We start from the raw sequence: 11,799 nt of genomic DNA on the forward strand, positions 1-11,799 counted from the left end.
TATGTTAGGAATCACTAAGCAATTAAGGCTTCCCTTTTCTCTGATCTTGGGCACAACCTCCAAATTCATTTCAATTCCTACCACTCAATTAGGGGAAAACTTTTTATTATCTTTGGACTCACCATCTTGATGGTGCATCAGGAATATCATCTGTATATATGATGAACCCACTTTCTTTTTTTCTTTTTTTGCAGTTTCTGTCCAGGGCTGGGTTTGAACCCACAACCTCCGGCATATGGGGCCGGCGCCCTACCCCTCTCAGCCACAGGCACCGCCCGACGAACTCACTTTCTAAAATTTGGTGAGCAGAGCAGAAAATATTCAGCTGACAACAGTAACTTTCTTTGTAAAAATTGTAAATACTAATCGTATCATATAGAGTGCGTGATCTAGATCATACTGTGATTAAGGTAATTCTTGGAATCTTTTTTAACTTGGAATTCAGAAAATTTCTTAGCCCTTAAAAAAAGAAAAGTGTTACTTAGATACATCTGTAACTGGCCCGGCGCCATCTATAACTTGCATAGCTGTGGTCGGGACTGTCTTCCCAGGCCACACAGAATTCACAGAACGGGCTTGGCGATCTGCACTACAGTCAGCCCAGAACCCCGGTTGGATAACAGGTGTCTTCAAAGTAGATCTGGGCAAATAATACAGAGGAGAAAAGTAGCAAATATTTTTCAGTTATTATTTTCAGGGACTTTGCCGGTCATTGTGGAGAATATGAGGTTCTGCAGTGGACCTTTCCCTGCAGAAGTTTGTAATAAATTAAGGGACATATGCCTCGAAAAGTTAAACAATGATCCAAGGCAGCATGGTAAATAAATGACTGGGACAATCCAGGAAGCCCCAGTGAGTTTTCAAAAAAGAGCAAGTTTGTATTTTTCTAAAATGTCAAGAGAAGCCCAGAGTGATGAGAAAAACTCTGGCAGTGGGGACCTGCAACGGCGGACTTATTTTCAAATACAGCACCTGCCTTTCCTAGCTCTGTGGACGTGGGCAGGTGTGAGCCACTGAGCGTCTGCCAGCGCCGGCTTCCTCATCTGTGAACTGGAAATGGCGCTCACTGCCACCTTACAATGCAACCGCAGTCAGACGCCACAGGCAGCTGGGGCAGGGGCAGGAGGAAGCCGACAGGGTGACAAGCCCAGGATGAAGAGGCTCAGCCGAAATAAACGTAGCCAGTAGGAACCTGTCACCTCAAGACTCTTCCCTGCAGCAGAAGGGAAAGGCCTTTCATTGGAGCAGGCACATAAGCGTCCTTCCAGCAATTGGCTTCACTAGCACGATCAAAACACCCCAGCCAGCCCCATGACAGTTCACAAACTCCCCAGTAATAACTACCCTATACAGTCTAAAATTTCCAGCCTCCATTCTGGAAATTTGCCACCCTTTTCCCAAAAAACCATGAATATTCCACCTCCAGCTTAGCATGTTATTAGGGATCAGCACAAATAGGGCAGACCTACCCCGCGCAGTCTGCTCCTCCCTGGAGGAGTCCTCCCTCCGCCGCCTGGGGGCGCACTGCGGGAGTCCGCCCTCCGCCACCTGGGGGCGCACTGCGGGAGTCCGCCCTCCGCCGCCTGGGGGCGCACTGCGGGAGTCCGCCCGCCGTGCCTGGGGGCGCACGTGCAGGAGTCCGCCCTCCGCCGCCTGGGGGCGCACTGCGGGAGCCTGCCCTCCGCAGCCTGGGGGCGCACTGCGGGAGCCTGCCCTCCGCAGCCTGGGGGCGCACTGCGGGAGTCCGCCCTCCACCGCCTGGGGGCGCACGTGCAGGAGTCCGCCCTCCGCCGCCTGGGGGCGCACTGCAGGAGTCCGCCCGCCGCGCCTGGGGGCGCACGTGCAGGAGTCCGCCCTCCGCCGCCTGGGGGCGCACTGCGGGAGTCCGCCCTCCGCCGCCTGGGGGCGCACTGCGGGAGTCCGCCCGCCGCGCCTGGGGGCGCACGTGCAGGAGTCCGCCCTCCGCCGCCTGGGGGCGCACGTGCAGGAGTCCGCCCTCCGCCGCCTGGGGGCGCACATGCAGGAGTCCGCCCTCCGCCGCCTGGGGGCGCACTGCAGGAGCCTGCCCTCCGCCATCTCTGGGGTACACCGTGCCAGAGCCTGCCTCCCCCCTCCCCGCCCCCGCCGCCTAGGGGCGCACTGCGGGAGTCCGTCCTCCGCAGTCTCCCGGGTGCGTGGGGCGGGCGACCCCGCCCTCCTCTGTCTCTGAGAGCATCCTGTGCTTTCAATGCTTCCTCTCCCACACGTGTCCCCACTTCAAGTGTCACCCTGCGTTTGAATTCCCTCTTGCATGGAGGTCAAACACCTCCTCTGCCATCCCAGGAGATGGACTGTGCTAAAGATTACAAAAGGCCACGTATAGAAAGGGCTTAGCAAGGTGGCGATGACAGAGCAGGCTGGGGGCATGCCACCCCCCGCTGCTAGACGCCCCACACACTACTGGAGGGAACATGGACCGACAGGGCAAGCGCCACTCACACACGTAGGGGTGGGTGCTGCTGACCAAAAGCCTAACTGATGCTGTATTCTTTCAATAAAGTAAGCTAAAGGAAGAAGTGTCATTGCAAATCGTAAGAAAGAGCAAATGTGTTTATTATTCATTAGGTGGAAGGGCATCATAAGGTCTGGGTCCCTGTGGTTTCCACGCTGAGTGGGCCACAAACACCAGGAACACAGAGTGGCCTTGCTGCCTCAGGCTCAGTGGCTCATGCCTGTAATCCCAGCACTTGGGGAGGCCGAGGAGGCAGGATTGCTTGAGCTCAGGAGTTCAAGACCTGAGCAAGAGCAAGACCCTGTCTCTACTAAAATAGAAAAACTGGCCGGGCATTGCGGTGGGCACCTATAGTCCCAGTTACTTGGGAGGTTGAGGCAGGAGGATCCCTTGAGCCCAGGAGTTTGAGGTTGCTGTGAGCTGTGATGATACCACTGTGTCTAGCCCAGGTGACAGAGTAAGACTCTGTTTGAAAAAAAAAAAGAAAAGGAGAAAGAAAAAAAAACCCATAAATTCAAAGGTAAAATTATTAAGAATTTCTATGGTTCAGGGGCCCTGTGTCACTAGGGTCCCACAGTTCCCATGCCAGTAACCAGCCCTGCCCTGCGTCAAGGAACTTCCCAGCCGACACCCTATGGGCCACCACAGCACCCATAGATCCTGCCAGGAGAGAGCCAACCTTTGGATGTGTGCTTCGGAGATGTGACCAGCGGCAACTTGGTGGTAACCAGGAAAGCAATGTTCACCTGTCACGGGAAGGCTGCAGCCTTCCCAGGCAGGGAGAGGGTTGGTCCCCTTCTGCTCTACCTGCTCCCTGCCCCAGAACTGGAAAGCGAACCTCAAAGGGGAGGGGCAAGTTATCATGAGGCCAGGCCCTCACCCCCCAGCCTGACCCACGGACAGCTTTGGCTTTTCCTGGGTGGAAAGAAGAGGAGGATTCTGAATTAATTTGAGACTGAAATGTTAAGCTCCATACGGTTAAAATGACTTTCTTTAAAGATCACTGCAAGTAAAGAAATCTGGCCAAGTTATAATTAAAAAAAACTCCCCAGTGGAAAGGGATTCAATAATGCCAGTTATTGGGCAATAAAAGGGATTTTATGGTTACCCCTGGAGGAGTGAGACGCCTTCATAAATCAGCCACATGTGTGTGTCCACCAGGGCTGTCTAGAGCTCCCCAGGGCGTCCAGAGCTGTAGGAGTGAAGAGGCGAGTGAGGGGAGACGCAGCAAGTGAAGGGAGAAGAGGTAAGTGAGGGGAGAAGTGAGCATGTGGCCTTGGTTGATGCTGGCACTGGGGGGCCACCGCAGAGGAGGTCAAAGGTATATGGGGGAGAGGGAAGGGAACTTAAGTAACTGAGTACATGGGCAACACGTATTCAAGCAAAATGAAGTCGCACACTCTTGAGGGCACAGGAGCTCTGAGTAAGAAGCTGCCAGTACGTCCATCCAGCGACATCTCCCGAGGAGGTGGCTGGGGAATACAGAGCACACTCCTGCCCTCGGGTTTCCAGAATCTACTTAAAGATGTACAATATGTAAGTACATAAGACGTCACCCAGCTGCTGTTACCAGATTAAAGTACAACTGAAATTCAGGGGGAAAAAGAAATTAGCCTAGATGCAGTGGTCAGTGGAGGACCCACATGGAAGGGGTGTTTTATAACCATAAAACCCAGGCTTTCTTTGGCCAGAGGGAAAACCAAGCTGGCCGGCGGGTCAGGACAGTGTGGCCAAGGGACACACAGGAGTCATGTGCTTCCAGTTAGAGAGAAACGCAGCCTGGGTGTGTCTCTGCAGTAAGGGCAGGAAAGCAGAGGGGTACGCTGTCAGGTGGGTAGATGGGGAGGGATGGCACACGTAATACCTGGAAGCAGACGAACACCTGCTTACTGACCAGATGCCTCCCAGGCCTATCTCACTTAATTTGTACAGAAATTTTGAAAAGTAGCTTAGTTTGGGGGCCCCCCCAGACCACCGTCAGGTTCAATCACAGGTAAACCACATAATTAGCACAAACTACCTCGTTTCCCCGAAAATAAGACATCCTCCGAAAATAAGACCTGCTTACAGGAAAGATAAGATGTCCCCTGAAAATAAGACCTAGCGCATCTTTGGGAGCACACCTTAAAATAAGGCACTGTCTTATTTTCGGGGAAACAGGGTAGGTGGAGTGGTAGCCCCAGGCCTCACTTCAGCAGGTAGGATACCCCAAGAGCTTAGAGGTGTCTCTCCAAACAAAAGACCAAACCTTTGTTGGGAAGGTTTAGATGAACCCCCTGGATTGATCCTTTCCTGCAGAGATAGACATTATTTTATAGTTGTGTACACAGAGACTGAAGGTAAGGTTACTCTTTCAACACCTCACAGATGTTATGCCCGAGGTTTGGCTGTGCTTCTGTCTAAATGTATACTTTCTGCACGGCAACCCCCCCGCTTCCCTGGCAGAGCACCGAGAGTCAAACCTGTGATTAGACATGATTCTGAAAAAAATTAAGCGGTTAATAAGGTTCTAAAGCAAGGAGGTGGCATATGGAAATCCCTGTTCTAAGAAGCCTTCAGATTTAACTTCCAATATTAAGAAAAAATATGCTTTGTAGAGAGGAAGAGACAGATACCAGACCAGAGATAGTTGCAGTAATCCAAGTCTAATTTAATAAGCTAATGGCTGTAAGAACGGAAAGGAAGCCATCTAGAAATATTTCCAAGGAAAGAAATTACAGGACCTTGTCACAGACTGGCCATGGAGAAGAGAGAGGAAGGAAGTGGGAAAGCTGATATTAGAATTTCTCCCGACACTGGCCACTCCATTGCGTGCTTTACGACTGATGTCCCCTTTTCGTCCTCATCCTGGTGCTGTGAGTTTAGACTTATTATTTCTTCATCACAGATAAGGAAATAGGGGCTCAGAGAAGTTAACCAACTTACAGGTGTCCCAAAGCTGGGGTGCAAACCCAGTTCTGCCAGAGCCAGAGAGTCCCTGATCATCGTGCCTCCTTCTTTTGGAAGTTGGGAAAATATTGACACCTCTGTCAAAGTAGAGAAAGAAACTAAAAAAGTAGTCAGGCCACGCCCATAGGGTGCTGGCCACATATACACACAATGACAACTGCAACAACAACAAAAACAGCTGGGTGGGCGCCTGTAGTCCCAGCTACTTGGGAGGCTGAGGCAACAGAATCGCTTAAGTCCAAGATTTTGAGGTTGCTGTGAGCTGTGGCCATGGCACTCTAGCCAGGGTGACAGCCTGAGACTCTCTCTCAAAAAGTAATAATAATAATAATAGTAAATAAATAGTCAATTCGTTCAATTTGGGATTAACAGAGTAGCTTTAGGGAGAGTCTTGCTATGAACTAAGCGGCCCAGCATTTTTACTGAATCTTCTAATGTTCTGCAGTTATCAGTACAGAACTTTGTGGAGAATTGTGCTTTATTATTTAACATTTCTTAATACAAGTGTAACTATCACTTCAGTTTTTGTTATTTAGTCTCATTTATCGCTCAGTAGTCAGACTTTTATGGCTAAATCTAGTAAATTCTAAGGTGTCTGATAATATTTTGTGATACGTGGCAGTCTCATAGAAAAACATTTTTAGCTAGCATCAAAAAAATAAAATTTTTTCATTTCAATGAAATGAAGGAAATGAGAATTGCATGTCATAAGAAACTAATCTTTCTTGTAAACTTGTATATCTCTAGTTTTTAATACTATGCTCAGCCCTTTGAGAGTGAAATAGCCTTTGGAAATTTAATTTATTCTTAGCTTTTCTGACAGATGCAATCTTTCTTTTATTTCTTGCATTTGAAATGTGCTTTTTTTGTATATTGTGTTTAGAATTAGTTTGCATTTTGTTAGTGGGTCACACTCTTTGGAGTAGATAATTTCTAATTCCTTCTTTGATTTAGTGAGAATTATATCAATATTGTTTAAATAATTTGAATGCATATAATATAAATTAAATATATATTAACATAATACAAATAATAATACTTTTTATAAAAATTTAATATAAAGAAAGACTACCACTCTATCATTAAGCTTGGGGTGGGGAGGAGTCTACTCACTTCCGTTCAGGGAATCATTGGACAGTCCTGAAGATTCCTTGTTACCTAGCTACATCAGTAGTCGCTAGGAACATTTCTCTGGTCCATGGCAAAAAAAGGATAAAGACAATGTAAAATTTTTATTCTTCAATTATTATCCTTGCTGCTTTTTTGTCTGTTTCTAAATTTCTTTAATTTTTTTGCGTCCCTTTTTATATATTCAACAAGTATTTATTGATTATCCATTAACTGATTGATTATGTGCTGATCTTGTCTAAGCCCTAATCATACAGGGATAAGGAGCTGAGATGCAAATGCTAGTGACAGAAAACAATGGTTGTCACATAAACATTCGCCCTTTTCTCTTATCCCAACCCATGTTAAGTTAAGGACAGTCTTATCCATCTGTGTTTCTTCAGCACCAGGTGTAAAGCTGGTCCCAAAATGCTTATTACTATAGACTTTACTGTCTAATCCTCCCAGCCAGACATTAAATTAGCAGAAAATAAAAAATTCTGCAGAGACAGGGCTCAGTGGCTCATGTCTGTAATCCTAGCACCCTGGGATGCTGAGGCAGGTGGATTGCTTAAGCTCATGAGTTCAAGACCAGCATGAGCCAGAGTGAGACCTCGTCTCTAAAAATAGAGATTCTGGCAGGTGCCTATAGTCCCAGCTACTTGGGAGGCTGAGGCAAGAGAATCATCTAAGCCCAAGAGTTGGAGGTTGCTGTGAGCTGTGACACCACAGCACTCTACCGAGGCGATATAGTGAAACTGTGTCTCAAAAAAAAAAAGTCTATAAGAGCAAAAGTTTCTCTAGTGAGATTTTTCTCCCACGAAGACAGAAACGTGAGGAAGAAAAGTTGGTGGGGGCTTGAGGATCCACCTACAGGCGACTGTTGGGACACCCGGTACAATCAACATACTAAGGAAAATGTGAGGACATGTTTGTAGGCACAATCATATTTAAAATTTGAGTAAAAAAGCATTCTTTTCAACCTTGTAGGCTGCTTATAACTGCATGTGCATAAAACAGTGACCCCCAATAAATGATGGATTTTTAAAAAGTCACACAGATAGGGAAAACAATCTACCCAAGGATTCTAGGTATCTAAATTTTATCCGATAGAGAAGGGAGGTACCTGGCTCTGTTTTCAGTCCCAAAGGTCGTAACCATCTGAAAACAGCACGTTCCAATGCATGGCAATCTTGAAACAGTACAGAAAATAGAATCACACTCAGGATATTGCATGTCCTTTAAATTCTAAAAGTACATTCTTTCCTCTTCCTTGTCTGACATGGCCACGTCCCTCAGCCCCACGGGAGAAGTGTGTAACCAGGAGAGACCCAGCCACTTTTGCTAGGTGAGTAATTATTTGTTTTAGAAGCACCTTATACAGTGCTCTGAGCATCTCAAATTGTTCTAGAATGAAAAATAAAGCTTTGACCAAATTTGTTCATACGGGTGAAGTTTCTATGGCAGCTGGGAAACATGGCCATGAAAGCCAGCCCTGCTTCCGGCAGCCTCAGCCTCGTTTTGCTGAGACGGCATGGGGTGCGGAGGGCTCATGTAGAAGGAAATCTCTGACGAAAATCTTTTCTCATAAATCTGGAAATATGGGACTCAAAGTTTATCATATCCAGGAAATGGCATGGGGGTCGTTAGTCCAGGGACTATTGGCCCTCTGGGAAATGGCAGGCTTTCTTGGATTCCGTTTCTGAATATGAGCCAGAAACAGATCCAAACAGAGAAATAGGGCATGGGTGACTTAGAAAATACTACTTTTTCTTCTTTAAGAAGTTTTCTACCCCTTGGGGTGCATTGGCTATCCTTTAGTGCCGTCTGATTTTTGTGGAGTCAAACAATTACAAAGCATATGGTGATTCTAGATGAAGAAAATGTACCTGTGATTAAAAGAAAAGAAGAAACCTGGTTTCAGAAAATGAAGATGTGCAGGGAGCTCTCTGCCTGCAGCAGTGTCAAGATAGCTTTGCTAGAGAGCCATAAAAGAGCTGTACTCAGTTGATTCTGGGAGTTATCCAAACATTATACTCTAAATCTTGTTGATTGCAAAGGAGGGAGAAAATCTGAGTGGCGTTGGGTTTAAGGCCTGCCTACGACATGCCAGGCGCTGGGTTAGAAGCCAGGAGAACTAAGATGCGGGAAGCACAGCCCCTGCCCTCACAGAGTTTACTATCACCTGGGATTTAAGTTACGTAAAGAGATGATTCATTTTTAACATTGATGTAGTAAAATAAAAGTTAGCACAGTTCAGAAAAAGACTACCTGGGAAGATGAATCTTGATTCTGATTGATTGATGCATGATTCTGAAGGAGGAGTGAGCCTACTGGGTGAGAAAGGGCAGAGGGCATGGCCGAGGGCACAGAGGCATGAACTGGGTGGGTGGTCGAGCCGTAAGTGAGATGGCAGTGCCAGAGCGATGGCAGCAGAGATGGGGAGGACCCATCAGGAGACAGGCCCCATGGCCAGGAGACTGATGGAGGCTGGGGCGGGAGAGAGGGGAAGGTGCTGAGGTAATGGAGAAGGGGCGAGAGAGGGAAGGTGGGGAGGTTGGAGAAGGGGCAAGCTTCCATTTCAACCAGTGGACTTTAGGTGTGGGGACACCCAGTCTGTAACCAGCAAGTGTGTGTAGGTTGGTACACACAGTAGGCAGCTCCAGGTACAACACAGGCTCTTTAACCAGGGTGGGGCGTCTGAGACTACAGAAGCAAAGGTTGCTTAAGAGGGGCATGTACAGAAGAACCAGGAGCAGAGCTCAGAAGAGCAGAGGGGAGGCGGGGAGGAGCCCAGGGAGAGGATGATAGACAGAGGTGGGGCTGGGTGGGACTAGCTGGTGAATGCCAAGGACTTAGAGTTGGGAAGAGAAGAAAAGTGCAGTGCAGCAGGATAGTGCAAAAAGATAAAAGACCGGAAAATAAGCAATGTCTTTGGCGAGACAAATGCTGTGGGGGCTGACTTCAGCAGAGAGGCTCAGTGAGTGATGGGACTGAGCCAGGCTGCAGGGCTGGTAAGCCAGGCAGGTGAGGGAAGGGACACGGAGTGTGGGTGACACTGAAGGAAGCAGCGAGGAGAAGGAAGGAAAGAAGTTGGGCAAAATGGGAGGGGAGCCTGGAGGAGAAATTAATACGGGAACCTCGAGCATGTTGGGAATTACAGAGAAGAAGCCGCTGAACATAAGAAGGGGACGACCCAGGGCCCCTCGCTGCGGCACTCAGAGGGCTGGTAAGGTTATTACCCTTCTCCCCCAGCTTCAGTGACTTTCCGTGCCTGGCACGTAGGGACCCAGTAGATGTCTGCTAAATGAACAAATGAGTGAATAAACAATAAAACAACCCCCCAGAGAAAACCAGCAGAAAGTGGCCAAGGGATTAGGGTGAGAGACCAACCTCGAACCACCCAAAAGATACATCTGAAAAGGCCAGGAGGGAGGAAAGAAATGGATTTGATTTCCATGCCAAAGCTTTTTTGCAAGGATTAATTTTTATGGTCTCGGTAAATGTCTGCTAATTATTACAAGTTAATGTTTTATTTTACTGTCTCAACACGTCTTAAATTAACATGTTCAAGGAGGTAGAATATATTCTTTCTCCCCTCTGGTCTATTTTTCTATTATCTCACTCCTTAAGAAACATTAAGCCGTTTACCAACATAAAGCTTCACTCTTTGTAGCCCTTGTAACACTAGATACGATGTACAGTGCACTAAGGTGCTCTGGAAATGCTTGTTGAACTTGTTAACTGTAAAACTCCAGAGTCAGGGGCAATGCGTGTGTGTTTGTCTCCAGCTCCTGACAAGAATGGACTGTATCATATAGACTAGCTGTGCAGGAGTCCTCAAACTTTTTAAACAGTGGGCCAGTTCACTGTCCCTCAGACCGTTGGAGGGCCAGATTATAGTTAAAAGAACAACTATGAACAAATTCCTATGCACACTGCACATATCTTATTTTGAAGAAAAAAAACAAAACAGGAACAAATACAATCACACCGCCGCATGTGGCCCATGGGCCATAGTTTGAGGACCCCTGGTTGCCAAAGGCTTCAGGCATCAGAACTGTTAGTGGGTTTTACCGAGTCAGGAAACCTCACAGAGGTGACTCAGTAACACACATCCGACCACAATTTGACCTCAAAATGGTCAGGGAATGCTCCCTCTCCGGATGTCTTTCAGGTGCTCTGCTAATTCATTCCTGGCGTGGGACCAACCACACCAATCTCCATCAGGCCCCTGCCACGCCCTGCACAAGTCGCTGTTCACTCCTGACCCTCCTTTCTGCTTGTGTTCAGCCCTCCAGATCCAGTTCACATGCCGTCTCCCATCAGTCTTCCCCACTCCGTCTCACCCTACACTGATGCTCCTAGGACACTCATCCACTGTGCTGCAGTTACAGTCCGAGGGGTCCAACCAACGTGCCCTTGTCTTTACGTGCAGGGCCCTGCCATACACAGCGGCTTGGACCAGAGTGAAAGCCGTGGAGGTGGCGGGAGTGGCTGAGTTGACACTGTCTTTGAAAGATAGAGCCAGTGGGACGTGGAGACGTAAGCTAGATGTCAGGTGGAGAAGAAAGCTCTTTACCCTGCACAGAGGGAGCTGTGGAGCCTCAGCTGACTGAGACCGGAAGACGTAGGAGGAGCAGGGCAGGAACTGATTTTTTTATTTGAGACGCCTGTCAAGCACCCAAGTGGAGAGACTGAAAGTGCAAACCGGACATACGAGCTGGAGTTTCAGGGGAAAGGTCCGGGCTGTACATAGTTAGGAACATTGACATATAAGCAGAATTTAACACCGTGAGACTAGATGTAAGCCACCAAGGGATAAGTGAATAAACAAAAGAAGAGGTTCCAGGACTGAGCCCTTGGCCACTCCAGCACCAGCCTGGGCACCGACGTTCACCTGTGAACTGGGAAGCCAAGTGGGGAAACACCAGGAATTCAGAGCCCGGCGTCCTGAAGGTCAAGTGGGGAAAGTGTGTCGAGGACAGAGCAATCTCTCTTGGGAAAACCCACTGGATTTGGGAAAGTGGCAAAGTTTGTGGTAGAATATTAGAGATAAAAGCTTCACTGGAATAAGGACAAAGAAATTGGGAGGAGAGTCCCCAGAGACAGAAAGTATAGATAATTCTTTAGGAGTTTTGCTTCAAAGGGAGCAAAGACACAGGACCAGCAGGGAGTAGGCACAGGTTTTGCCTATTTTGGGTGTTTAAGATGGGGCCTAGTACAAAATATTTGGTATTAATCAGAATGAT

The sequence above is a fragment of the Nycticebus coucang genome, chromosome 12 (assembly GCF_027406575.1).
Source record: "Nycticebus coucang isolate mNycCou1 chromosome 12, mNycCou1.pri, whole genome shotgun sequence".
NCBI lineage: Eukaryota > Metazoa > Chordata > Mammalia > Primates > Lorisidae > Nycticebus > Nycticebus coucang.